A 27,300-nucleotide genomic window follows, 5' to 3' on the forward strand; every position below is an offset into this window, starting at 1 on the left:
TTTTTCTGCCAACTAGTGTTACAGTTTTCACCAGACCTTACTGGGAGGGACTGGGATGAGCTTTTTGATGTCCAGGGTGAATCTCTTTTGCTTACAGTGGAAACTCATTCATTTATGTTTGTTTTCTAATATAAGTAGAAAGTTGGTATCACTTTTCAGAGTCCAAACTGACAGAGGTTTGGAGTTTTAGCCTTTCGAATAATAACTGCCAAGCAATTTATAGCATACAAGCTGCTTTCCATAAACATCATTCCATTTAATCCTCATTACAGAGCTGTGAAATAAGCATTATTTTCTTAACTTTGTAAGTGAAGGAATGAAAGCTCAGAGAGTGTAAATAACTTATCCAAAGTTCCAAAGCTAAGGAGGGGCAGAAAGGAAAATCGTTTTCAGATCCGTAACTCCAGAGTCCTGCGTTTTCCATTCCACCACACTGCCTGGTTTTCTAAGTTTATGAGCTAATTTCCTTTTTTTTCTCTCTGAGATAACTAGCCCATTTGAGTCCATGACTCTGAGGGGCTTAACACCAGCATAACACTCCTATGTCTTTCAAACTAAAGAGGTAGCTTAAACTCTTACTATCCCATTAAACTGGCCACCTGGTCACTGTGTTGCTTGGAGCACATCTTGCTTCAGATAGTGGAAACACATGAGCCATCAGCATGAAGCCTTTGCCATTTTTGAATTATCAAAGTTTGTCACTGACCCGTCACACTCCTTATGTGTATGTTGTGGATGTATATGTGTGTGCATGCATCTGAATGAGTGTGTATGTGTGTACTTGTTTCCCTTAAGAGGAAGACAAGTTTTCTCAAAAATAAAAATAAAAGAAACAGACATATGAAAAACAGAGTAAGAAAATTTACTAATTCATTATTAAGGAACTTAAGAACTTGAATGAAAATAAATCAAATATGGGGCTCTGAGGTTACAAGACAATCCACAAAGGACTCAGTAATGAATAAATAAACACACTGAAATAAAACATGGTGCCCTTTCGTAGTGCTCTGTCTTTGTCAAAGACATTTTTACGCATCTTCATGATACAGTATATCCATTTAATTTCCATTTCTCTCCCTTGTTTGCTAGAACTTTTCAGGATTTTGCTCCCCTGCTGTTTTAATGACAGGCTTGACAATCACGTTGTTTGCTGCCGGTAATGAGCATGCTAAAAGGCACGTTTTCAGCATCTGCTCTCCACACAAATGGCCAATGTGCTCTTATGACTGGAGAGGCTAATGCAGTCTTTGGAAGCACAGTGGGCTGGGGAAGGACTGGTTAGTTGGAGTGCTCGAGTGCTTCAGTTAACTTTTATTGCATTTGCTCAGATGAGCTAGGTAGGTCTTTCCCAAGTCTTCTCAATGCATGGGATTTCATAGGCTTAACTCTATCCACACTTCACCCATCAGCTCCCCTCCTTCTAACATTCACTTCAGGAGGGCTCTAGGAGGAGATTTAGAACTTTGTCACCAATGGGCATAAAGTTTCTCTTAAGCAAGGAGAATACCTTCTAGAGGTCTGCTGTACACCATTATACCTATACTTAATAATGCTGTCTTCTATGCTTAAAAATTTGTTAAGAGGGTGTATCTTATTTTGCGTTCTTACTGAAATAAATAAAATAAAATAAAATAAAATAAAATAAAATAAATTTGCCCTCAGACTGTAGGTGTAAGATTTTAATGCAAAATCCTCAACATACCTGTAACAATTTCACCTCCTTTATTTCTTACAAAACTAAACAGTTTTTCTGATTATCCCTGATGGAGAAACTCACAATTCATGACTGCTGGAACTTAAGACCTCATGCCTGAGAAACACATAGATTGTAAAAAGATCCATGTACCATATATTCAAATGCTTCATTAGGGGAACTGGAGGTTTAGACATATTTACATGGTTTGGCCAGTTATAAAGAAAATTCAGCATTTGGTAAAATATTATAATTTCCTTATAATTCAAACATTAAAAAATTGGCTTTTACTCTTCTATAGCTATTTTAAGAAGACTTGTTGTTGTAATACACCACATTACAAAATTTAGTATTATTATTTGCAAAAATATAATGTTTGAGATTTGTAAAGATTCCAAACCAAAAAAAAAAAAAAGTGTGATACTTTGAATAGAGATTAAATGAATAAGCTCATGGTTGATTTTATTGTGACGATTATGTATTTTGTTGGTAGGAAGTAGAGAAGAGAATGGAATGCAAAGTCAGGTGCTGGGCTGGGTGACTGAGGCTCTACCAGCTGAACCCCATGGGACAGGTCCTTGAAACACCTCTGGTGTCAGGTTACTCATTCATAGAATGAGAGGGTCAGACACCAAGGTCCCTTCAATCCATAAAGACTCCAAGAGCTGGGAGTATTTGGAAGAGTTGAACCAAGCTTAGCAGTGGGTTCTGTATCCCCTGGCCCTTCCTGCTTCTCTCTCACTTGCCACATATGAGAGGTAGCATCATTAAACACCAGGATCTGGACTGGCTAAAGAAGAGGTTGAATTTATATTTAGAGTCCCCAGCCTTCCTCTGCTGCTTGATTGTTTTCTGCTATGGGTCCTGGGATCCTTCCTCTGTCCAGCCTCTGAGCTGGGGATGCTCTCTGGAACCAACTCATGCACACCCCCTCCTCACGTGAGCACCATTTTGGCCCAGGGCCGCGGGAGCAGCTGCTGCCCAGGCGGGCTCTGCTCATGCCCTAAGCTGACACATGACAACTTCTATTAGGCTGAGGTCCTCCATGGGAAGCCAATGGGCCCTACCAGCCATCTCCCTTCTGTTTCCCCATCTGCTGGCTCCCAGGGAGGTGGTGACAGGGCTTAGGTTAAGAGTGCATCTGAAGCAAGGACATAGCCCAGAGCTGGAGTCCTCGCGCTCTCCCTCTTTGTCACCTGCTGCCTAGCAGGGATGGAACCTGTCCCCTAGGAGAAGAGGGGGTGACTAAGGCTAGCCCAGCTCCTGCTGAGGGTGTCCAGTCTGCCTCCGACCATTGCTGCCAGGACTCTCACGCGGATATCATATTTTCGGCTTGGGTTAAACATGACCAGGTGTTTCACAGAAGGGAGTGCCAGAGGATTCTTGGCATATCCCTTGCACTTGTTTGAATGTCGTGGCGTTTAACATTTGTTAGGATTCTGAAGTGTGTGTGTGTGTGTGTGTGTGTGTGTGGTGTTGCAGTTTTTTCCCGAGGTCTCCCAGTTTATTCCTACACATTAGGCAGGAAGAGCAGCAACACATGTGGGGTGAGGTTGGGGCAAGCTGGGTAAAGGCGGAGCCTGGGGTCCTGAGAGAGGCCAGACCATGTGTTCTGCTGGTTAGCGCATTGGGCTGGCAAGGGGGGAGGTTGCTGTGCTGGGACCCCCTTTCTCAGCCAGAGGTCCCACAGACTCCTAGACACTACAGCTTGAAGGGAGGAGTCTCAGACGTGACCTGGTTCAACTCTTTCTTTTCTGAAGATTTAAGTGAGGCCCAGAGAGAGGCAGTGGCCTGTGAAAGGCACATCTAGTTGGTGGTAGGAGCTGAACTACCAAAATCTAGGCTATGTATGTGAAGTTCCTTATCTGTCACAGTCTTGGTGTCCAGGAAGTGTCTATTGATTGAATGAATAAGCCAGCCCAGGCCGTCTGCAACCCAAGGCTATGCTTCCTTCTCCACCAAGAAAGACCCGAAGATCTTTTATGGTTAATATGACATATGTCCCCATTTCTCCTGGTTTTCCCTTATCCTTATCCCTTTGAAAAGTCCACCAGTTCAGATAATAGATCACATGGTTTCTTTGCTTTGAATCTTTTCATCTTTCTAGAGTGCCTCTTGTTGAAATATAAATATTCCTAGATCAAGGAGTTGCCACTGGGACTGCCAGCTCAAGGCTTTCCAGAAGGTTCTGAGGAGTTTCTGGCTGCAAGTAGCAGGAGACCTGGTGGACACGCACAGAGCAGGCTAACCAGGACTGGAGTCAGCCCAATGGACGGTTTCAAAAGCAATTCTCTAGAATTCATTTCCCCCATGTGTAACATGAAGGGGCTGTACTGTGTGATTCCTCAGGCTCCTGACAGCTCAAAAACCTGCATGTGTAAGTTAATTTCAGTGGGCCTCCTTGTCCAACTCTCCATGTTTGCCCTCTTCACAACTTCTGCACTGATGCCACTAGGGGTGCATCCAATGGCACCTCAGAGATTGTACAATCCAGATGTCCCATTTGAGAGATGTAGCTTTACAGCCAAGTCTGCAGATGCCTGTTCCTCCTCCTTCCTTCTGGTTCTCAAATCACAGTCTCTAAGCACTGGATTTGCAGAGAGTCTGAGGACACATGGAGAGGCTGGACTCCCAGTTCCAAATGGGGAACTCCTTACCCTTTGTCCCTCTTGTCACCCTGCCTGGCAAGAAAAATTGGGGGCTCCTGAAGGGAAGAGCATGGGCTGGGGGAGAAAGATGCTGGCTGCCCAGCAGAAAGCCCTTCCCTAATGGTGCTACCCTAGAAAGTGAGGTGGCAAATGGGTCCCCATATCTCAGACCCTTGAACTGATTTGATGCCTGATCTTGGGAGGACACGGTCTCCCTGGAGGAGCTTGTTCTTAAAGACATTGCAAGTGCAAGTCACAGCTTTGCCTTTCCAAACTGGGAGGAGCTACTTCCAGCTGTGCTTACTGAGAGCTGTGGAGTATCATGGGTCTCACTGAGCAGCAGTCAAGAGGGTCGGACTGCCTGGATCCAAATCCTAATCTAGATCCAAATCCTAATCTAGATCCAAATCCTACTTCAATCACTCTAGCTCTGTCACTTTCAGCGAATTTCTTAGCCACCTGGATTCTCAATTTTCTCACTTGTGAAGGGGCTGGGGAATAAAAAGCAGCTCTCCTCATCAGGCTGGTCTGAGGATTAAATGAGATAATCCTTACCACAAGCGGAACACAGTGCTTACAGTGATAGGTACTTTGTAATAGTGAACACAGTGGCCTCTTGGCACTTAAAGTTCTTTCATCCACTGAAAGGGGCCCATGGCTTAACAGATGAGGCATAAACCCATTCTGTGCCCTTGCAGGTAGGGTTCGGGCATTGAGTCAGTGTGGCAGGAGGAAAGAAAATTCTTCAGTCAGCTCTGCGACGGCTGCTCTCGTCAATGAGTCACTCTAGTGGGCTTTGTGGGGGTCCTGGGTTAGAAGCAGGAGCAAATGCCTGAGCCTCAAGCAAAATTGGCCTTAGTGGGTGGTTCTCAGTCTCCCCAATCAAAGCCAAGAGAGAGTGGGGGAAGCCATGAGGGACTATCAAATTCTTATTATTTTGATGTGTTTATGGCAGTAAGTAAAATTTGTAGGTGGTTTACAGACTTCGCTTCCATCCTCACACAGCTGGTCCTCCTTAGCCAGGCTGGGCATGGTCCAGAAAGATTTCAGTATGAGGAGAGGAGCCTTGTCCTCCCAGACCTAGAAGGCTCCTGGATCAAGAAGAAGGCCAGGAGAGAGGTAGGGGAAAGTGAGGCTGATGGTCTACCTGTCTCAGCACTCGGGCCAGCCTTGAGTGGCCTGATTGCCTTCTCCTCCAGCACATGGTCATGGGAGAGGAGGATGGAGGTTGGAATTGACCTACTCAGCTGGACGAGGTCCTGAGTCCCAACTACCTCTGGGATCTGATTCTTCTCACCGCTGATCTTTCCCTGATGCATCTGTAGTCCTAATGAAGTCTGGTTCTTAAAGAGAAACTTCAGTCCATAGAGGGCATTAGGAGGATAATTGCCTACAAGTAGGAATAAAGGAAGTCACTTTTGTGGCTCTTGTTCATTTACACTTATAGGATTCTGACAATGCTTTCTTTTATTGGTTAAAGAAAGGATTTGCTTTACCCCAAACTAACCTGATGTGCTGTGAAGCAAGTCTTAAGAGTGATTCGAGGCTTAATGTAAAACAGACCTGGGCTTGATCTTGACTGTGACACTTTCCAGTTGTGGACACTAAGCCTGAGTCCTCTCTGCTACAAAGTGAGGATAATGACCTTCACAAAGGTCTGCTGGGAAGAGTCAATGAGATGATGTGTTAGGTGCTAAGCATAGTGTCAATTTCAATTTCAAATAACTGTCCCCTTGTCCTCTTTTCCTAATTTCTTGTAGTTTTCTCTCTCTCCTTCAGGATCTTTCTGATCTGATGGTCCATGGTCAAAAAGACCACAGGGAAAATCAATAAAAGAATGAGCCATGTGATCAGCTGAGCACAACCTCCTCATGTCTGAAGTAAGTACCAGTTATTTGCCTGGTTAGAGGGAAATCATCTCACCCAGACACACAAGGGGCCAGGTTCTCCACATTCAAGATATGTGAAAGTTATTAGAGAGATAAAGCTAGAAAAGCTGTTCTCTGGTACTAATGAGACCAGACACAGATAAGAAGGGACAAAGCTTCAGTGGAACAGATAAAGGTTGGGCTCCAGGAAACTTTCCCACCAGAGAAGAGGGTGAGGTATTGGCATGGATTAGGAGAAGTGGTGTCCTTCCCAGGAGGGCTATCACAATAGAAGGTTCATGTGTATGGGCTGAGAAGATGGCTTTTCATAAAAAGTTGCGGGTTCATTGACTTTCCAAGGCACTTAGTCATCTAAGGGGTCTGTCAACCACTCTTCAATGGAACCAGGTTGTGGTTCTAATCAACTGCAAAGCCATCTTAGCTCATTCACTTTACAGATAGAATGGAGGTCCCAGAGGCTTCATGCCTGAAAACGGCAGAGGCTGAACCAGCTAGGATGCATACCCCTGGCTTCTAACCTAGTGGTGTATGGGAGGCAGCCTCCAACGTGACCCCCAGTGGTCCCTGTGTCCTGGTATTCACACCCTTGTGTGATTCCCTTGTCTTGAGCATGGACTTATCAACCTGCTTCTAGTGAATAGAATATAGCAGAAACAATGGGATGTCACTTCTAAGATTAGATTGCAAAAGATCGAGGCTTCTGTTTTGGATTCTCTCCTCTCCTCTCCTCTCCTTCCCTCTCCTCTCCTCTCCTCTCTTTCCCTTCCCTCCTCCTCTCTCTCTCCCTCTACCTAGACATTCAATAAAGATGTGTTGATTGACACAGGAATTGTCCCATCCATAAACTGGAACTCTACTATGAGAGAGAAAAATGATGCAGGGCTGGACAGCATCTCTGCAGTGGGGATGGCTAGACTTAGATGCTCAGTAAGCAATGAAATTCTCTGGATCTGGGATTCTAGGGACATCAACATTCACTTGCACACAGATGCCATCAGCTGCCCCACCCCCACTCTAAGTACATGAAGACATCCAGCACCTAAGCTGCCGTCCTCACTCGTGGTACCTCAATTGTTTGCTCAGTAGCCAGAATAATCAAAGCAGCCTGGTCGCTGCCATGCTGAATGAGGGAAAAAGTCTGGGGGCTAGGTTTACCAGCTGGGAGAGCCATAGTTAGTCTTTTCGCTTTGTGCTTACTCTGAATGACAAAGCACAAGCAACTGTGGGCTGCCCCTGAGGCATCTGACCTTTTCATCCTTGGGAGTCTGTGGTCTTAAGGAAAGAATGACATAATGACCCTCTGTTCTTAGTGGACTCTAACTGGGCTAAGTGGGGCTAATGGGCAAATTGTAAAAGTCCTGGGGCGAGCAAGGGTCTTCTGAAGGTCAACTTGTCCATTCTCCTGCCTCCAGGAAGGGCAGCTAATGACCAACTTAGTAGGTCAGTGATGTAATAAGGAGAAAGTGAGTCTGACTTTCATTTATGTGCAGGAAGGAAGATTCTATTTTCCTTGGTTAATAATCTGGTGGTTCCTGTTCCTGGTGGTAAGTTTTTCCTGCCTCTGTTTTCATCAAATGGTTCCCTCTTTCAACCTATGTTTTCTTATTTGGGCTGAGGTTCAGTCGACTCTGGAGACTAAAGCTTCAGTACTCATTAAATAATTGCTTTTGCCTTTTGCCACACATATTCCTTCCGAGTTATCTTCATCTTGAAGATTTTAATTCAGAACAGAATTACCTTACTGAAGTCTGGGCAAGGCATAGAGGGTGGAGAGGTGACAGAAAATACAGAAGTTAGGAATTTCAGGAACTTCACTGCTGTCAGAGTCCTCTAGTTTTAAGCATCTTTCTCTGCCACATGCAGAGAGAGCCTGGATGATTGAATAATCTCTGAGAAGCTGAGCCATCTAGAGACAGGTCCTCAGGTCAGGGCAGATCAGAGCCCAATACCTGACTTTTGCCTTCCTATCTCATGGTCTTTCCAAAGATTTGTGATTCATAGGCCTGAATCACTGTACAGGATATGACAGCTTGCTTTTCTGGAGAGAAAAGAGGGGGAAAAATCCCATTCCCCTTCTTAAAAAACAAAAGAAAGTGAAAAAGCTCTTTGGGCTCATTAAACAGACTGTTATAAGGCTTCTTGGACTTCAAATAGCTCTTACCAAATAACATTTTGATGAGTTAAGTGTAAATGAATCAGAAACATATGGATAAAGTTTCCTTGAAAATACACAAGGGTTTCAGAATCAAGGAGGGTCACCCTTGCCCTCAGCCCAGCCCTCCCCCTGCGGCTCTAAGCCCCAGTGTTGGGAACTTACCTCCCCTCCATGGGCTCACTGATGGAATTGCTCACCCTCTGGCCACCCAGCATGCTCCCAGCTTCTCCCCTGCAATTCCTCCTCATCTCCTGTGGTTTAGTGGCCAAGTGGCTGGGGTGGGCTGAGAGAGGAAAGGTCAACTGGTGAGAGAGATGAATGAGAAAGGGAAGGGAGGTGTGGGGACCAAGCATCCCAGGCGCTTAGAAGACAGGCTACGTGCTGTGTGCGAGGAAGGACCACGTTTGTGGCTACGGGCTGGCTTCACATTTGGGGCTCTTTGGAAAGCAATTCAAGATGTTTCCTTTCTTTCTAAGCAACACAAAGTCCCCTTAACCCATGCTCACTGTTTTGTATTTTCTAGGTTGCCAGGGCTTTCAGAAGCTTGTTCGTAAGTTTTTGCAGGGTCTGAGAGAGGCAGAACTGAACTCCCTAAGAGGAGGCACTTATGAATGGAAGTCATGTCTGGGATTGACCTAGCTCCTCAGAGCACCTTTTGCTTGCTTTATGTAAAATCACTCTGCCTTCCTGTGTCAGGTAAAAGTGGCCCAAGGGAGATGAAAAGACCCCTCTGTGTACTTGGGTGTTCTAGACTTGAGTAATGTCTGCGGGTCTGCCCAGTTCCCACTCCCTTCTTTCTCTCCATATCTTTGATGGTTGGTATTTCCCCTGGCATAGGCAATAGGGGTGTATAGTAACAGACTCCATTTAGAGGGTGTGAATAGTCCCTACAGTTCATTCTTTCTGCCCCAGATGATCTTAGTTTATGTTTCTCCCAAAGCATACCTTGAATCAAGGATTTGGATGCAAGAGTTGATTTATGAGATGATTCCAGGAAACATGGTGGGGAAGAGGAAAAATGGGACAGGGAAGGGAGGGAAGTCAGTAAGGGATGTATGTTCATGAGCAAGGTTGCCCATGTGGGCAACTGGTCTCAGTCCTGATGGGGACTGGCTCAGAGGCACCCACCTCGTGAAAAAGGCAGGGTGTTTATCCACCAACTGTTTATCCACCTCACTCGTTGCTCCTGGAGCATTGACTCCCCTACACTTTCAACTTGCTCCAGGTGTAGGCAAATCATGTTTGCCAGAGGAAGCCTGGGGAAGAGAGATGATAGTGGCTGAGATGGGAAGATGTTGGATTATAGGTGCTCTCCCCTAAATACTGTGGATATAAGAGGGGAGAGGTGAACAAAATGAAACAGGTGCCCACAGTGCATTTGTTTGTTGAGTACCAGAGAGCTGACGATATAAATGGATACTTGTGTTGTCTGCCAGGCTATTCCTCTGAATGTCTGCCCAAGGGTGGCTCCAAGGATCCTCTGCAATACAGATCAGGGGCTGATCTCTCCCACCTGTCCTGGCTTTCAGCATGTCAAGTCTGGCACAGCCATCTAAAACTTTGGTTTGGGATGAGATCTTTGTATTTTCACTCCCATCCTTCCTGGGAACATTGGTCAATCCCAGAACCAGGCTGTTGCTCTGAGATGTCCTGGGTAGAGGCTGGGGAAAGAGAGGAACGTGGACAAGTATGATCTACTTGTGACCCTCTTCCTCTGATGGGGTAAGATGTATTATGCCAAGGGCTGTGTTTAGATATGCTTCCTGTTCAGAGAACACAGGAAAGGGGAGAGGTGGGACAGCTGGAGTGGAAGCTGAGAGATTGAAAGGTTGTATCTTTGAATAGAATCCTATCTAGATTTGATGGCTTCTGAGAGACCTTCTTGTCCTGCAATGTCATGCAAAATTGAAGTCCTGCTTTAAAGCTGTCACATTGTCCATTTTTATTCCTTCAATAGTTCATCATGCTCCTTAGCTGTCTAAAAAACAATAGCCCTCAAAGGCCGAAGGCAGTCTCACCCCCTCCTTGGAGGTGATGGAGCTGGATGGGCAGACTGGCAGTGGATCTTAAGGAGGCATTCTGTCAGGTGAGGGTGAGGAGCAGCCTTGTGGCCCCGGGACCTTGGGACAGAGTGGAAAAAGGAACCAGAAAGGAGACAATAAGGAGTCAGGTGGGAGAAGCCGCATGCCTTGGCCATTTTCTCCTCTCTCCTTCCCCTATGATTCATGCCACCATCACTTCCCATCTCTGATCCCTGGGCCTACAGCCATCCCAAAGCCTTTCCTGCTCAGCTCGGCTGGAAACAGACGTGGACTGACAGATGTCTCCTTCGGGAACTATGACCTCTTCACACCCATCCCAAGATGGCCACGCCCTTCCAGGCTCCTGGGGAGAACAGCATTTCACTAAACTTCCCTGAGATGTGCCTGAGGCCCCCCAGCCACTCCAGGAATGGGCTTCTTCCCCCATCACCCTTCATCATCCATCCCACAAAGACTGGTCCTCTATTTCTCAGGAAAGCCCCCTCCCTTCCTGACTTCCTTTGGTCCCCTGGGCTCCTGACTTCTTAGCTATGTCTGTCCAGTCACCTCTCGGCTGGGTGCTCCCCGACTTCCTGGACATCCTTCTTCCTCTCGCTGTGGTGACTTGGTCAAGGGGGTGATAAGCTTAGGTGGCTTCTTCAACCATCTGGTGACTGCAGCCTCTGCTTGCTGCTCCCACACCCTCCCGACCTCAGGCCCTTTCCTTGGCATGGCCTGCCTCTCTGATAGTGGTGGTCCTATACAGATAAAAATATATTGTAAAGGGCAAAATCTCCAGAAAGTAAAAGGAACTACGCAATCGGTTTTACAGAGAAGACATAGAGGTTCCAAGAAGCTTACCGGTTCTCTGATGGACACCAAGCTAGGCTCTGTCTGGTCGGTGGTGCTCACACTGCACTGAGGAGCTTGATAAACTGCACGTTGCTGGGACCATGAAGTAAGCTCTGGTCTGTAGGTCTGAGGAATCTAAAATTAAAACACATGTCCCAGGGGTTCTGCTGCAGGAGGTCCTGTTTGAAAAATGCCCCTCCAAGGTTGTCTGTCTCCACCTGTTTTCCGCCCATACCTAGATCATCCTTTTGCTGGATCTCACCATAGGGCACTCACCTCCCCAATTTTACATTTGTAAATCCATTTTCAGTGTGTCAAGGACTTGGTTTGAGGCTCAGGCCCATGGGCAGATTGCGCAAAAGTAATTATTAGTTGGCTCCTCATACAGCAGCCTCCGAAGCTCTCTGGGGGTTAGGTCAGAATTCTCCCTACAGGTGGGGGTGGAGCTGGGGGGAGCAAGTTCTACCCCCTAACAAGGTTGAGGAAGCCCCACTGGGCACAGAGGGCAAGGGGGGTCATGAACGCCCTCCTTTAGGCCAGCCAGAGTGGGTCTAGGGACCCTGCCATCTGCTCCTTCCCTGTTCGAACCCGTCCCTCTCTGTCTGAACCCGTCCATCTCAGGCTATTCTCCCACCTCCTGCCTTCCTGGGGTTCACAGTCAGCTCCACTGAACACACACACATGGGCTTTTCCCAGGAGCTGTGTGGCACCATTTCTTGGTTGTCTGCAAGGTCTTCCTGTGAAGACCCTACAGGAGGTACTGGTGGGGCCTGGAAAATATCTCACTGTTGAGGGAGGTCCTGGCACGTGTGCAAGGAAGCAGTTGGATGGAGGTGTTGGGAGGGGATGCTGACAACGTGATGGGACACAGTATCGCTAGTCCTCAGAAAGAAGGTGAGCTGGGCTCAGGCTGGAGGGGCGTGGGCCCAACGGAGCTAGGAGGGAACCCAGCAGCCAAAAAGACCAGCCATAGGGAGGACAGGACATCGCAGGGACAACGACAAAGAAGACAGGGAAGAAGGGGGCCTGAGACTGGGGCTCTGCTCTGGGTCCTGCAGGGGCTGGCTGTGTGATCTCGCCCAGTCACCTCACTGCCATGGGCCTCTCTGCTTGACCGGGGGGAGTGGGGGAAGGTACCACAAACAACAGTTAACCCCAAACAACACATCTTTTAAGTAAGCTGATTGGCCTAAATCGAGGATTTTCACCCTGTTCTTTGTGAAGAGAGGTTTCTGCTCTTGCAGAATCCCCTGGAGCAGCCTGGGAGAAGTGGAATCTTGACCACAGTCACTTGCTCTCCCACTTTCAGACCTGCCAGGGGCTCCTTGGGGGAATTTCTGGGTTTTTTTTTCCTGAGCTGAAGAGGACCTTTGATCCAGTCCAGTGGTTTTTGGTGAGTAACTGCGCTGTGGTTCTCCCGATCACTGTGGTGAATTAGTCAGCCAGGCCCGGGGAAGCTGCCGGTGTCCAGGGGACCAAAGTATGGAGGGCTTCAGGGCGGACCAGGCTCACAAGGCTCCCTAGAAGCTGGGAGTCTATTTAGGGTGTTTCTAGGAGCACGAGTAGATATGCACAAACCCCAACTGCACATGGTAGCTGAGATTCTAAGTTTTTCTCTGCTATGAACAGTAATATGACTCATAATTTCTTATTAGATGATTTAGTGGACACATTTATTTATTTATTGGTTCCTGATGACTTTCCTTCTTTGAGTCCTCAAAGGAAAACTTTTGTCCTATAAGTCAGTCCAGCTGACGCCTTAGCTGACTATAAGGTTCTAAGGAGAATTGGAGACACACAGAGGGCCAGAGATTTGGGGTAGAACAATGGAAAGAGGACGTATCACATTCTTCAGCGAACGTGTTTCCCCTGTTGAGTGACCGGGAGACACACAACCCGATGCCCTTTCTGGGAAGGACTTGTTGCCCAGTTGCAGGTGTCCTGTCAGTAGACAGTTTCCAGCTGTCAGCTCCTTCAGGGTGAGCCCCAGCTGCAGAGAATCACTTTGTTCAAGGTCATGCCTTTGTTAGGTAACCTACCTCCAGTGACCTTGCAAGGTGAGGCACATAGGCCTGGCTAGTTCTGCTTGACTGAGCAGCGGTGCTCACTTGGAGCTGCCCAGAGCTTGACCAAGGCCTCATCGGGCTACCTCATACGTGGTTTAGCTTCTTCCTCTGCCCAATTCTACTTCTACCTCTTTCCTTTTATGAGTGTTGATCCCTAGTAAATAGCATTCCCCCAAGCTCCATCTCAGCACCTGCCTCCAGAGAACCCAGGGGGGCACCCCACTTCATGGTTCTCCCCAAGAATGGCTCAGAGTCATGCTTCAGGCCCAGACCCAGCCCTTAGGCAGCATAACGCCTCAAAGGCCAATGAAATAGGTATGTTTCCCTCCAAAAAACAACGTGACAAACCAAATCAATAGCCCCCTGTGTGCGCAGACTGGTGGAACAATATCAGAGATGGCCATCTGCCTATAGGCATCCAGTTGCCCAGAACAAACACATCAAGCCCATTTCTGCCTCAGGGCCTTTGTACCTTCTGTTCTTTCTGCCAGGAATTCTGGCAATGTCACCTTCTCAGAGAGATTTCCTTGAGCCCCCAATTGAAAGGACCCTCTACCCAACTCTCAGTCATCCATTAGGTATTTTGTTGTTATTTTCTGTCACAATGAAAATCAAAGATAAACTGGATATCTCATTTTTTGGATAAGGGGGGTAATTATTTTTCAATGCCTGTCCATCTCCACTAGAGCATAAACCCCATGAGAGCAGGGACCTTTCTATCTTGTTAGTCTTTGTGTCCCCAGAATCTCTCAGAGTGTCTTGAGCAAGTACTCAGTAGATAACGAATAAAGGAATGGAATGGATATTTATTTTATTGAGTAAAAATAACAGACCCTAGCTGGAATTTGATACTATTTTGTTTCCAGTATATTATTTTTTGCTTTTCCCTTCTAGTTATGTGTTGCTGGTTTTTGCTAAGAGAAGGGGTAGACAAACTTTTTCTGCAAAGAGCCAGTTGATAAATTCTTTTGCCCTTGCAGGCCATAAGGTCTCTATTGCAACTACTTAACCATTCTGTTGGAACGCAATAGCAGCCATCGACAATATGCAAACAGATGGGCATGGCTGCGTTACAATAAAACTTTATTTGAAAAAACAGATGGCTGGCCAGGTTTGGCCGACAGGACTTTGTTTGCTGTTCTTGACTTAGAGTAGTAGTGTAAAATTTCCCATAAAATAAAATTTATTAACGTAAATAAGGAAGTCTACTGAAATAAAAATATTAACTAAATAGCTTTACAGAAACCATATGCAAATTCCTGAAGTTGGAGAGAATTCAGTTCTAATTTTTCATGCATCATCTGTGGCCACAGCTGTAGGGGTGAGGGAGATGGGAAGGGAGAAACTCGTTTAATTTAATGTGGCCAAACATTGTGGGAGGCTCACACTTAGATATTCCCAGGAGCCTGGAAGGGCCAGAGTTCTGCCTTTCCTCCTCCTGTTGTAATTTTTCCTATATCCTTTCCACCCCAACACTGATCCCAGAACTAGGAGCTGTCACTTAATGCTCTTTCTCAAGTAAGCTATCCTTCTATAAGGTTGAAACACCCCCAGGGCCAAGTTTGGTCATGGTCACCCTTAATCTATCTTATAAATATACCCTAAGCTTAAAAGTAAACATGGCAGGGCACTCTGGAGGTAGGTATGGTAGAAGGTGACAATTTCAGATGAAATTCCTAAACTTATGGGAACAGGAAAGGCTCAGAGGTACTGAACACTTATCCTGCATGAGGTGTGCTCTAAAAACTCTGTGTGTATTAACTGATTTGATCTTCCAACATCTTTAATAATAATAATAATAATATCATCCCCATTTTACAGATAGGAAAACCAAGGTACAGGGGCCTAATTGCCCAAGACCATTCAATTAGCAAGACGTGGAGTCAGGATCCTAACCCAGCTGATCAGCACTAGAGTCCACATCATGAACACATACAGCTGTGACACTGCCATGTCTTTCTGGGGTAGCACTGTGGGGTCTCCCAGCAGTATACAGATACATTATTCTTTCTCCATAGCTTTAAAAACAGTTATTTATTATCATTTTTATTAAGATAAAGTTCATATACAATGAACCAGTTTAAAGTGTACAATTTGGTGGAGGTGGGTATAGCTCAAGTGGTAGAGCCCATACTTAGCATGCATTAGGTCCTAAATAAATAAATAAACCTAATTATCTCCCCCTAATAAAACAAGAAAGTAAAGAAAAAGCAAAAATAAATAAATAAAGTATACCATTCAGTGGCATTTAGTGCAGTCATAATATTGTGCAGCCATCACCTCTGTCTAGGCTTAATACTTTCTCTTCACTCCAGAAGAATATCTAATACCTATTAAGTAGTTGCTCCCCATTCCCACCTTTCCCTGTCCACTGGCAACCACTTATTTTCTTTTTGTCTCTATGGATTTGCCTATTCTGGTTATTTCATAGAAAAGGAATCTTACAATGTAAGCTTTTGTGTTCAACTGCTTCTTTATTTTATTTGGCATGATTTTTCATGATTGTAGCATCTAAATTGTAGCATCTCTCAGTACTTTATTCCTTTTTTGGCTGAATAATATTTTATTGTACGTATGTACCACAATTTATTTATCCAATCATCTATTGATGACATTGGGAGTTGTTTCTACCTTTTTCTGTTGTGAATATTCCTGCTATGAACATTCATGAACAAGCATTTTTTGAGTACCTGTTTTCAGTTATTTTGGGGTATATACCTAGTATTAGCATTGCTGGATTGTATATAATTCTGTTTAACTTTTTGAGGAACTGTCAAATTGTTTTCCACAGTGATTGCATCATTTAGATTCCCATAGTAGGGCATGAAGTTTCCTATTTCTGCACAGTCTCTCCAACACTGTTTGTTTTTCTGTTATTTTCTTTATTTCTTTGTTTCCCATTATTATAGCCATCCTGGTGGATCTGAAGTGGTATATCACTGCAGCTTTAATTTGCATTCTTTAATGATCAATGATGTTGAATATCTTTCCATGTGCTTATTGGCCATTTAAGCGTGTATCTTCTTTGGGGAAATGTCTGTTCAAGTCCTCTGCCCACATTTTAAATTGGGTCATTTTCTTTTTCTTTTTGTTGTATTTGAGTTATAAGAGTTCCTTATATTTTCTGGATATTTGACTCTTTCCCGATAAATGATTTGCAAATATTTTCTCCCATTCTGTACATTGTCTTTGCCCTCTTGGTGATGTCCTTAGACACACAAAAATTTTAAAATTTTATGAAGTCAGTTTCTTCTATGGCTCACCCTTTTGGTGTTAAATCTAAGAATATATTGCCAAATCTGAGGTCATAAATATATAGCTCTTTGGTTTCTTCTACTGGTTTTATACTTAGTCTTATATTTTGGCTGCTGATCTACCCACCATGGTTTTAAAGAAGACCTGATACAGGCCTTGTTAAAGAACGGTAGGGAGACGTCAACAGAGCCAAGACACTTCAAGTAAAAGCAGTGTGCACGTTGAGAGTCATGCAGGGTGTGTGTGTGCATGCATGCTTTAATAACACATGCTGGGTTTTTCTAGGCCACCTCAGCATAGATGGTTAAGGCTATAGGCAGGCCTACTGCCTCCAGATCTCTCTTCAGGCAGAGGTGGGGATAAGGGAATCCTCCTCTGCATCCCCAGTGGTAAGATTTCTACCCAAGAGGCCATGTAGCCAAGTCTCTGGCTGTATAGAGGAAGAGTCAGAATTCAAGAACTCCATTTCTCCACTTCTCACAACAACACAACACCAGTAGAACAGTAGAAACCTGGCCAGAGTGAGTTCAGTTCCTGTGTAGCCAAACTTTATTGTCAAAGATGAGTCTCTGCATGAAAGATAGACTCCCAGTTCTTCATTAATTCCTTCATTCATTTTTGTATTCATTAGTTTATTCATCAAGTACTTATTGAGCACCTACTGTGTCTGGCATGATGCTAGGCACTGGGATTCACTGGTCATCAGAAAAATATGATTCATGCCTGCATGGAGACCATGGCCTAGTGGAGAATCAGAGAATTGAACAAACAAACAAACATGTTCACTTCAGAATGAGATAAGTACTATGGAGGAAGTAACAAGGTTGAGGAATTTCCATTTCAGATGAGACCAAAGGTTAAGAAGAAGCCAGCCAAACAAAGAGTGTTCCACATGGAGAGGCTCTGAGTGGGGAGTGGAGGGGCAGTACACCAGTGGTCCAGGCGAGGGTGAGGGCAGAGTCTATGGCAGGGTCCAGTGCACGTAAGTCCTGTGGGCTAGGGTTGAGAGTCAGTTTGGATTTTATTCTAAATGGGGTGGACAATCAATGAAGGGCTTTTAAACCAGGGGCTTAAGTGCTCTGACACTCTGTCAGCTGGGTGGAGAATGAATTGTGTTGAATGAGTTTGGGAAAGGAACTTCCATTTACAGAGAACTTATTCTTCAAGATGCCTAAACTCATCTCTGTAAGAGAACTCAGCCTCCAAGGACCCAGAAATAAATGAAATCAGGCCAGGGAAGAAAGCAATGGAGTAAAATAGGAAATAATTTGAGTCAGTCAGGAAGCCCTTAGCACAGGAGGGTGCATGGCCACACTCTCTGCAGCAACATCTGGCCTGTTGGCCAGTCACTCTTGTTCTTGAGGAAAAACTGGGCGATTTGGGTGTGAGAGGGGTGGTGGTTTCCACTTGGCCTGGAGCCGGTTTGGGGCTCTTGGGCAAGGGCCTTCAGTGCCCTAGGGAAGGAAGTAGTTGATAGGCAGCGGTGGAGGTAGCATGGCACAGGTGACCATGCCGAGTTTTAGTTGTTGGCTGTGAATTTGCTGTGTGATCCTGGGCAGGTTACTTCCCCTCTTAAGCCTCTACTGAAAAGTAAAGGGGTGAACCATGGAGCCTCCAGGGCACTTCCTAGCTTGGACAGTCTATGCTTTCACATTTTTGAAATATCCACATACTTGCCTCATTCCTCTCTTCTGAGTGGATTAAGAAAAGTGACTGATGGTGAGTGATTGATGCACCGCCCATTGGATTAACAGGCCTGAGGAAGATATAAAGGATCACAGCCTAGCTTCTTGCTTCCAGGACGGCCAGCTCACACCATTTTAAGCAGGTAGTCATCTCTCAGGCTTCTAAAGACTCCCGGGAGCCTGGGGAGCATGGAGGGCCACACATTACAGAGTGACCCCTTTCTACTTCTCTTTCCTCTACTTTACTTGGTACATCTTTGCAGAAAATACTCATCAAAGCCATTCTCCTTTTTCCCACCAACCTCTGGCTCTTTCTAAGCTAGAAGCATTTAGTGAAATCAATAAGGATATATTGAGATGCCCTTAGGATAGCCAAGCATACTTGGCTTTAACAAGAGCCCACAATGGTTCTACGGAAGATGAAAGAAGATAACACTGGTCTTACTGTCAAGGAAACTTTCTAAACACTATGAACCCCTTACAACCTAGCAATATAGGTCACCCCAGTGGTGTAAATAAAGAGCTAGAAGAAAATATTTAATTCCTCAAGTAAGGGCATAGAAGCCTACAGAAGTAAATAAAGTTGCTTATATTCTCATGGCTGGTGAATTCTGGGATTTAAATTCAGTGTTGACACTGTCTGCTGTCCACCCTTAGTTCTTATTGCTGGAGAACAGAGGAGAAGGTGGGACAATGGAACCTGAAGATTAAGGCAAGCAGTGGACTCTCTTTTCTGGAGATCTTTGAGAAAGATGGATTCTCATCTGTCTGAAAAAGGAACTGGTAAGGGAGAGGGAGGATAAGAGTCTTCAGCAGGCTCTTACTTCTCAAGGGACTACTCCCAACCCCCATCTTTGTGACAGAGTAAGAACTCTTGCCTTCCCTTTGCCAGGAATTGTCTTCTGTCCTGATGGTTATAATAAGCAGGCTGCCCTCCTGGGAGTTTTGGAGGGGGCAAGGTGCCTTACTGCAAGCACAGCCATGCCTCAGGTTTCTAAAACCCAGCACCCTGCAAATACACATGCACAACACCATCACCACTACTATCATGGTCATTGTCAGTATCAACATCGAAGTTCCAGGGAGAGGAAATATGGGGCTGTGTGGGTGGACCAGGTGTGGGTGGACCAGGTTTTCATGGTCTCATATTCAACAGGAGTCGCTGGGCAGCAGGACCAGAATGGAAGACCCTTTAGGAGAGGCTGGGGATCTGCTGGCAGAGGGGTTGGAGTCAGGAGAAGACTCTGAGGTGGGAGGGAGTGGGAGCAGACGAGAGGGCACAGTGTATAAGTACTATGCCTAACATGATAGGGCTGCTATAATAAATTACCACAAATGTGGTGACAGTAGCAATGCATTGTCTCACAGTTCTGTAGGCTAGAAATACAAAATCAAAGTATTGACAGGGCCATGCTCCCTCCAAAGGCTTTGGGGAGGAATCTTTCCTTGCCTCTCCCCAGCTGCTAGTGGCTCCTGGCAATCCTTGGCCTTCCATGGATTGTAGTGGCATCATCCCAGTCTCTTCCTCCATCCTGACACGCCTTCTTCCCCTGCTGTGTGTCTCCACATGACCTTCTTATAAGGACACTAGCCACTGGGTTTGGGGCCCAAGCTGTTCCAGCATGACCTCATCTTAATTAATTACGTCTGCAAAGACCCTATTTCCAAATAAGGTCACATTCTGATGTTCTCAGTAGACGTTAATTTTGGGGGGACACTACTCAACTCAGTACAATTCCCAGCGCAGTACAGGTCCTCTAGCTGACTTGAGACAGAGGGCAGAGGCCACCCCACAGCCGGCAGGAGAGGGTGAAACCCCAGCAAGCTGCAGATTGAACAAACTCTCAGAGGGAGAATACTAGTTGGGGTGGAGAGCAAACACTGTGAGTTCCCAGGGTAGCTGCATGGTGTGACAGTGGGAGCTCCAGCTCCCCAAACCACAGCTTCTTTTAAGTGAGTTTATGAAGTGGTAAATACCTCCTGAGAGCCGGAGAATTGTGGAGAATAGAGGAAGGGCAATGGGCTGACCAGACCATGTTTGAAAGCAGCCCTTGGTTTCTTGCCCTGCTTTAATTTTTTATTTGTTAATATTTTTATTGAGATAAAATATACACAGCAGAGTGCATAAAATACACTAATCTTAATTGTACAACTTGACAAATGTTTACATAAGTATATTCCCACGTAACTATCATCCAGATGAAGAAATAGTGTATTTCCAGCACCCCCGCAGGCTTCCAGAGTCAGGACCAGCTTGATGGGTGTCAGAGCCCCACACTTAGAAAAGGGCTTCATGCTTGGTTTAATGCTCTGCTGTCACTGTATTGAAATTCTTTGGAAGTTTTAAACAGGTAGCCTTGAATTTTCACTTTGTGCTGGACCCAGGTAATCCTCACCCTCTTTTTCCGTGGGTACAAGTCTTTCAAGGTTCAACTCAAGCCCTGTCCTCTCCAGAAGACTCTCTTTGATTCCTTCCTACTCTGCTGATAATGCCCTCTATTCATTGTCCTTGGGAATTACGTCTTGTCCGTGCCATTCAGTACTTGGTCACATTAATTATACTCTGTCATTGCTGGTCTCTCTTTTCCTGTGCATGGAAGTTTTGCATCTCCCATCTGGTTATGAGCTCCCTGGAGCATGGGGAGATGCACTATGATGTGGGGCAGAAATGTCAATTCCATGCATGTTCCGTCTCTTCTTCCCAACTGCAAATCCTTTATCTTGGTGTCCCACAGCACAGCAAGCCCACGGATTCTGTCAGGTGGCAGGTCAGTAAGCTGTTGCTGGCCTTTTTCTGCTCTCCCTCCCTGTCTATCTCTGACCTGGTGGCTTTGCTCCACCCCAGGATTCTAGAATGTTAAGGTGAGAAGGGATCTGAGACCTCATCTGGGCAAATCCATTTTTGGATGGAGAAGTCTGGTGTATTACTCAAGGGCACACAGCTCATGAGGGCTCAGCAGGGATTACAGGACACTTTCCTGTGCAGTTGCCACCACCCCTTCATTCCTTCCTCTCTGGACAAATGAAGACACTTCCTGTGAGTGCAGGTGGGAAGTAACTGTCTGGAGTAGCTGACAGGATTCTCTCTGAGACCAGCAGTCCATCAACCCAACTGGCTTGCAGCTTCCTCTGTGGAATGGCTCCCTGAAGCCCCCCCGAGAACCACCAGGAACCAGCTTCCTGTCAACCACCTTATTAAACTGGTTTCCAGATGTCTCCATCTCAAATTGAGAAAGCTGGAGGAGAGTGGGGGGCTGGGAGTGTGTCTGTTAAGTGAAGTATGCTGGGTCTGTAATAAATAACATTGTGCACCAGCAGAGCAGGGGGTCTCTGGAGATGGGATGATGCGGAGGAAGTCCTCAGTGAGGCCTTGTGTGAGGATGACAGAGGCCGACAGACAGACCAGAACATTTAGGGGCAGAGACAAGAGAGAGGAGATAGATGGACAGACTGTTGGAGACTGAGTAGGGACGGGAAGAGACCGTACAACTGTGAGTTCATCAGAGAGAGACAAGAGAGAGAAAGAAAAGGCAGCAGAAAAGGAGAGACAGGGACTGAGGACCAAAATCTGACATCATGTTGGCCTGCAGGGTGTGTCTGTCCTTTAGAGCATCTGATAAAGTCCACAACCAGCCCTTGAGGGCTTCCTCTGCACCAAGCCCTGTGCTGTGTACTTGGCAGATATCAGCTCTTTTACTTCTTGCAGCTCCTCAGGAGGAGGCTGCTGCGATGATGCCCATTTCACAGACCAGGGAAGTGAGGCTCAGAGACTGTAGGGAACTGGCTCAGGCTCACACAGTGGTAGAGAAGTTCCCACATTGTACCCTTAACCTCTCCACTCTCCCTGGTGATAACATTTGGAGGAACACTCTTTCCAGGCTCGCCTCCCTCCAATGCTGATCACAGAAACTGTAGCTGGTTGACACCACCTAAACCCAACATCATCCTTACAGAGTAATTCTGAATCTGTCTGAATGTGGGCACAGGTAGAGGGGACAATAAGCAAGAATTATAAGCAGCCTCTCTTCCCAACACTTACTTTGAAACATGTTGCTTACAGCCAGTTGGATGGACTTATTTTCCTCCAACTCAAGACTGACCAGCTTAGCAGCCTCTTCTTAGCCTCAGTCACTGTGAGGGAGTGTTCATACACATATGAACTTGGTAGATACACATAGATACTTGGGTGTATTGGTTTCCTGGGGCTGCATCACAAATTATCACAAAATTGGTGACTTGGTGGGGGAAGGGTATAGCTCAGTGGTAGAGTACATGCTTAACATGCATGTGGTCCTGGGTTTAATCCCCAGTACCTCCATAAAAATAAATAAGTAAATAAATAAGCTGATTACTCCCCCTATTAAAAATTGTTTAAAAAATTTGGTGGCTTAAAACAACAGAAATTTTTTTCCCATGGTTCTGGAGGCCAAAAGTCTGAAATCAAAGTGTTGGAAGGGTGATGCGCTCTCTGAAATCTCCAGGGAGGAATCCTTCCTTGTCTCTTCCTAGCTTTTGGTGGCTCCTGGCAATCCTTGGTGGCCCTTGGCTCAGAGCTGAATCTTTCCAATCTCTGCCTTCATCATCACCTGGCCTTCTTCTTTGTGTTTCCTCTGTCTCTGTGTCCAAATCTTTCTCCCCTTTCTCTTACACAGACATCAGTCACTGGATTTAGGGCTCACCCTAGTACAGAATGACTTTATCTTAACTTTGCATCTGCAAAGACCCTATTTCCAAATAAGGTCACATTCACAGATACTAGGGGTTAGGACTTAAACCTGTCTTTGGGGGAATCCAATCCAATCCACTACAGTGTGAATAAATGGAATGTGTAGGTGATAAAAAGATAAGAACAAAAGCAAATTGCAAAGGACAAGCGTGTGACACATTAATACTGAGATATGTCCCTTAAAAACTGGAATTTTACCCTAAGGTTTATATGTCTTGGGGTCATACTAATGGGAAGTGAGGAACTCTGCCCCAGGCAGTCTGGCTCCAGAGGCCATGGGACCCTAGCAGGATGCTAACACTAATAGTTGCCTTCGTAATACCATGAGCTTTATGGCTTACTGTCACCTCCGGGGGGTTCACAAGTCTATCCTCAGCATTACCACGTTGATTTATCTTCTGCAGGAAACCAAATATATCCTTTGTGAGGTTGCAGAAAATCTGTGCTAAAAATTCTTGCTGTCAGCTACCGCTTTCAATTAGAGAGACATCCATTCATCTCCCATGGTGCCCTAGGGCTCATGTGCAAATTAAGCCAAATAAGTCTGGGTTACCTTACCACTACATTATTGCAAACCTGGATTGTTGACGTCAAGTGAAATGAATACTTCTACTGAGGAGCCAGGAGGTGTGTAAGGCCGTAGAAAGCACCTTAATGTGGGAATCTGACATCTGAGTTTTCTTCTCTGAGTCAGCAGGGACTAGAAAACTGTGCAAAATTCAGTTTTCCCAAGGAAAAAACTACTGTGGGATTCCCGTCAAAGCCTCCCATCTCTCCTAATCCCACACCCTGACCCCCTTGTTCCTCGCCACGTGCACTTTGCATCTGCTTTCCTAAACCAGCTTTCTTCTGAGCAGAAACAGAAAGTCCCTGGGGAAAAAATAGTTGGAATCTGCTGGGCATTTTCTAGGACTGGATGGTTGAGGCTGCTTGGCAGAGGTGAGCCCTATGGCCCTGGCGTCACGTAGGATCTGTTTATGGCCCTCCAGCAGTCTCCTTCCTCCTACAGAGATGGCAGATGGCCTGTATTTTTAATAATTAAAAAAAAAAAAAAAGTCAGAGGGAAAGCAGGCTCAGCGGGAGGAATTCGGAACCAGCCAGGCAGCACAATTGAGCTGTGAATTTGTTTGGGAGTTGTACATGGTGTCTTCCCATGAAGCATGCCTGCAGCCTCAGCCCTTCCAGGAATCCATGATGGCCCCACCAAAAGATTTTCATCATCAGGGCTCAGCCAGGGGTGGTGGATGGATGGGAGCCATTGGCAGTCCCAGGCCACCTTGTACTCAAAGGACTGTACCTCCCAGGGGCCATGGCCGATGATCTATGAAACGTTCATTCTCTGTCCTCCCCAGTCTCCTCTTAGCCCTGGGAAGCAGAGATCCCAAACGATTATGCAAACCAGCCTGCCAGATGGTCTTTGGATCCTTTAGTAAAAAAGAGGAAACGTTCAGCTCTAACAGGAAGGATAAAGTCCTCTAAGATGTGATGGCAGAGCTTGTACACTTAGTTGCATTATGCTGTGGGGTGTGGAACTGACTGTTTACTTCATTTGCTGTCCATTTAGTGGCGACTAGGAGAAGCAAAGGAGACAGGGTCAGGCTGGGAGTCCAGAGCCACAAGTTCCCATCTTGGCCGGATACCTCCAGGCAAGCAGCCTCTACCCAGTCATTTTCCCTTTCTGGGTTTCTGTTACTTTATTTGTAAAAAAGCAAAACTGAATTCTACAGCTGGAAGAAAATGGAGAAATAAGAACTCTTGTATATGGCCTGATTCCCTGGAGAAATACAGAAACATCTCAGAGGCAAAGAAGGCTGGAGACCATGGGGAGGAGACCAGAGAAGCTGAGTCACTTTGCTTTGAAAAGACCATTGACATATACATAAGTTTGGGTAGCATGGACTGGGTTGAGTAAGCTCAGATATGGGGGCCTCCAAGGACACCCTTTCATCCTGAATGGACTGTTAAAGGGCTAGGGCCCCAGAAAACACTGACAGTGCTCCTTGACCCCCAGCCCCGTTCCCTGGCTTGATGCTGAGGCAGGGTCTTCAAGAAGCAGCCCTGACCCGTGAGCTGCTGGCTGAGCAGAGGAGCCATCCTTACCTGCTCCGCTGGCTAGAGACCACTCCATCTCTGTGCCTCTGGTTCTGCCAGGCAGGAAGGGCTGGGAATGTGCACTCCAGGGCCTGAGGGAGGAAAGAAAGCTACCCCCTCTGCCCCTCCCCTCCACCTCGCCTGGTCAACACTGGGTCCCACTGACCAGCTGCCACCAAGAGTGAGTCAGCCCAGCAGATGGTGTGAGGCCGGGAACGGTTCAAGCCAGCGGCAGCACAGACACAGCAGCGACTGTGCGCTTGGGATGCTCTGTTCCAAGTCTCCTGCTCTCTCCCTTGCTTCCCTCCATCTCGTCAGTATTTATCCAGCCTCCTGGCTCCTTTCCCTTCTTCTTCCCAGCACCCTACTCCTCTCTCCTCTTCTCGCCCTCTTTAACCACTACTCCCTTTTCCTCGTTTTTTCTCAGCCTTTGCAAGTGTTTGGCAAAGAAAGGGAGGGGCCAGAGCAGAGGTAAGACCCTGAATGTGGCCACAGGGTTAATAAGAGGTAGACCAGAGGAGTTAGGTTCTTGGGGTCACATCTTCCTGGCCAGAGAATCGTGGGTTGAAGGAGGCGTTCCCTGTTCATGGTGAAAACTGCAGCTGAACGCTCACTGGTGGGTGGGCTGAGAACAATGCTGTCAGCTTGGAGCCAGCAGGACCTCAGACAGGTTGTCTGCTTGAGAAGGTCAAGGTGAAAGTTCCCATGCTCCAGGGCTTCATTCCAGATCACAGAGGGCCCCTTGCCTGCACACTTCCTCCCTCCTACCATTTGGAAGGGGACGTGGCCATGCCTGTGTCCACGCCTCTCCCAGACTCTCCTTTTCCTGAAAAACCTTTCTGTCTAGGACCCTGGCTGGGGAGATGGCTGAGCCTGGGGCCTAGGGTGTTTCTGTCTCCCCCTTAGGAGCCCTGGGGGTTTGGGAGACTGGCCAGTACAAGGGCAGTGCTAAGGGTGATCTCAGATCCTTTCACTAACTCAACCTCTCCTGGCTTTGCATGTCCCCCTCCCTCCCAGAACCCACCCACCACAGGAGCAGGCTGCAGCCAGAACTGTTCCAGGCTTTCCCCCTAGTAGTTTACACTGATTTCAGTTCAGATCAAGAGGCCCTGAGAAGAAGGAAGAGAGTAGGGATAGTTTGAAGGCACTCCGGGACTACCTGTTTCTACCTTCCCAGTTCCCCTACACTCCCAGGCTCCACTCTAGATTGTGATATTGCCTCGTCCATAGCACGTTCTGCAGCCATGGAAATATTCTATGTCTGCCCTGTCCCACATGGTAACCACTAGCTGCACGTAGCTGTTGAGCCCTGGAAATGTGGCTAGTGAGACCGAGGAACTGAATATTTTCATTTTATTTGATTTCAAGAAATTTCTGTTTAAATCACCATAGGTGGCTAGAGGGCAGGTGGCGCTTGAAACGGGTCTTAAGGTGGGAGAGGGCAAGTCAGAGAACAGCACAGAGACAAGACTGCAGGCACAGTGGGAGGAGCAGCCCATTCGAGGAAGGGACTCCTCTGAAATCTTTTCTAGAAAGCCGCTTAAGCAATGTTCCCGCAAGGGCAAGGGGGGCAGCAGGAAACCCCCAAATAACAAAAGGCTGGGATGGGGGTGTCTGACATTTGTTTTGCCTTGGCCAAGTATACGCTGCCTTCTCTCTTCTGAGCTGGCTCTAATATTCTCAGCTCCCTCCCTTTCACCAGCCGGAGGGCTAGTCCATGAGCGGAGGGACAACGCATTAGGCATTTTCTGCTTAGCCTGTGTGACTTTAAACATGTGCTAGGGCACAGAGCACCCACCCTGCCCCACCTCCAGGCGTGCCCAATCTGCTGTCTAAAGTCGCACAGGCTGCATTCTTAGCCCTGACACCCCCACCCTGGGCTCTCATTCCCAGGCTGTTTGGTTCCCTTGGAGCTGCTTCCACCCGCTTCTCGCTGGCAGGTGCTGATGCTGCTTGCCACTGTAGAAGTCAAATGGAGGCTTCAGCTAGGCCCTGTGAATTGGAGCCTGTGCCATGCCCACGCAGAATGAGAGATCCTTGAGAACAGACCTGTGGGGCACCCCCAGAGGGATAAGTAAGGGCTGCCTCCATGAAGTCCCGGCCCAGGACAGAGTAGCTAAGGTGCCCACCGCAAATGCTTAGACATAAAGTAGGTGACCCTAGTGGGCCCGATGAAGGACACAGGGATTAGCTGGAGTCCTCCCCATTTACTTAGCCCC

The 27,300-nt window shown here is 46.6% G+C and overlaps 1 non-coding gene across 1 annotated transcript; it reads left to right on the plus strand.

Moving 5' to 3' along the window:
- The first annotated feature begins 22,508 nt into the window (after positions 1 to 22,508).
- TRNAV-AAC (transfer RNA valine (anticodon AAC)) lies at positions 22,509 to 22,582 on the plus strand. The gene has a single exon. It is a non-coding gene; the product is annotated as a tRNA-Val (tRNA).
- Positions 22,583 to 27,300: the final 4,718 nt, after the last annotated feature.

This window comes from Camelus bactrianus, chromosome 5, assembly GCF_048773025.1.
Source record: "Camelus bactrianus isolate YW-2024 breed Bactrian camel chromosome 5, ASM4877302v1, whole genome shotgun sequence".
Classification (NCBI taxonomy): Eukaryota; Metazoa; Chordata; class Mammalia; order Artiodactyla; family Camelidae; genus Camelus; species Camelus bactrianus.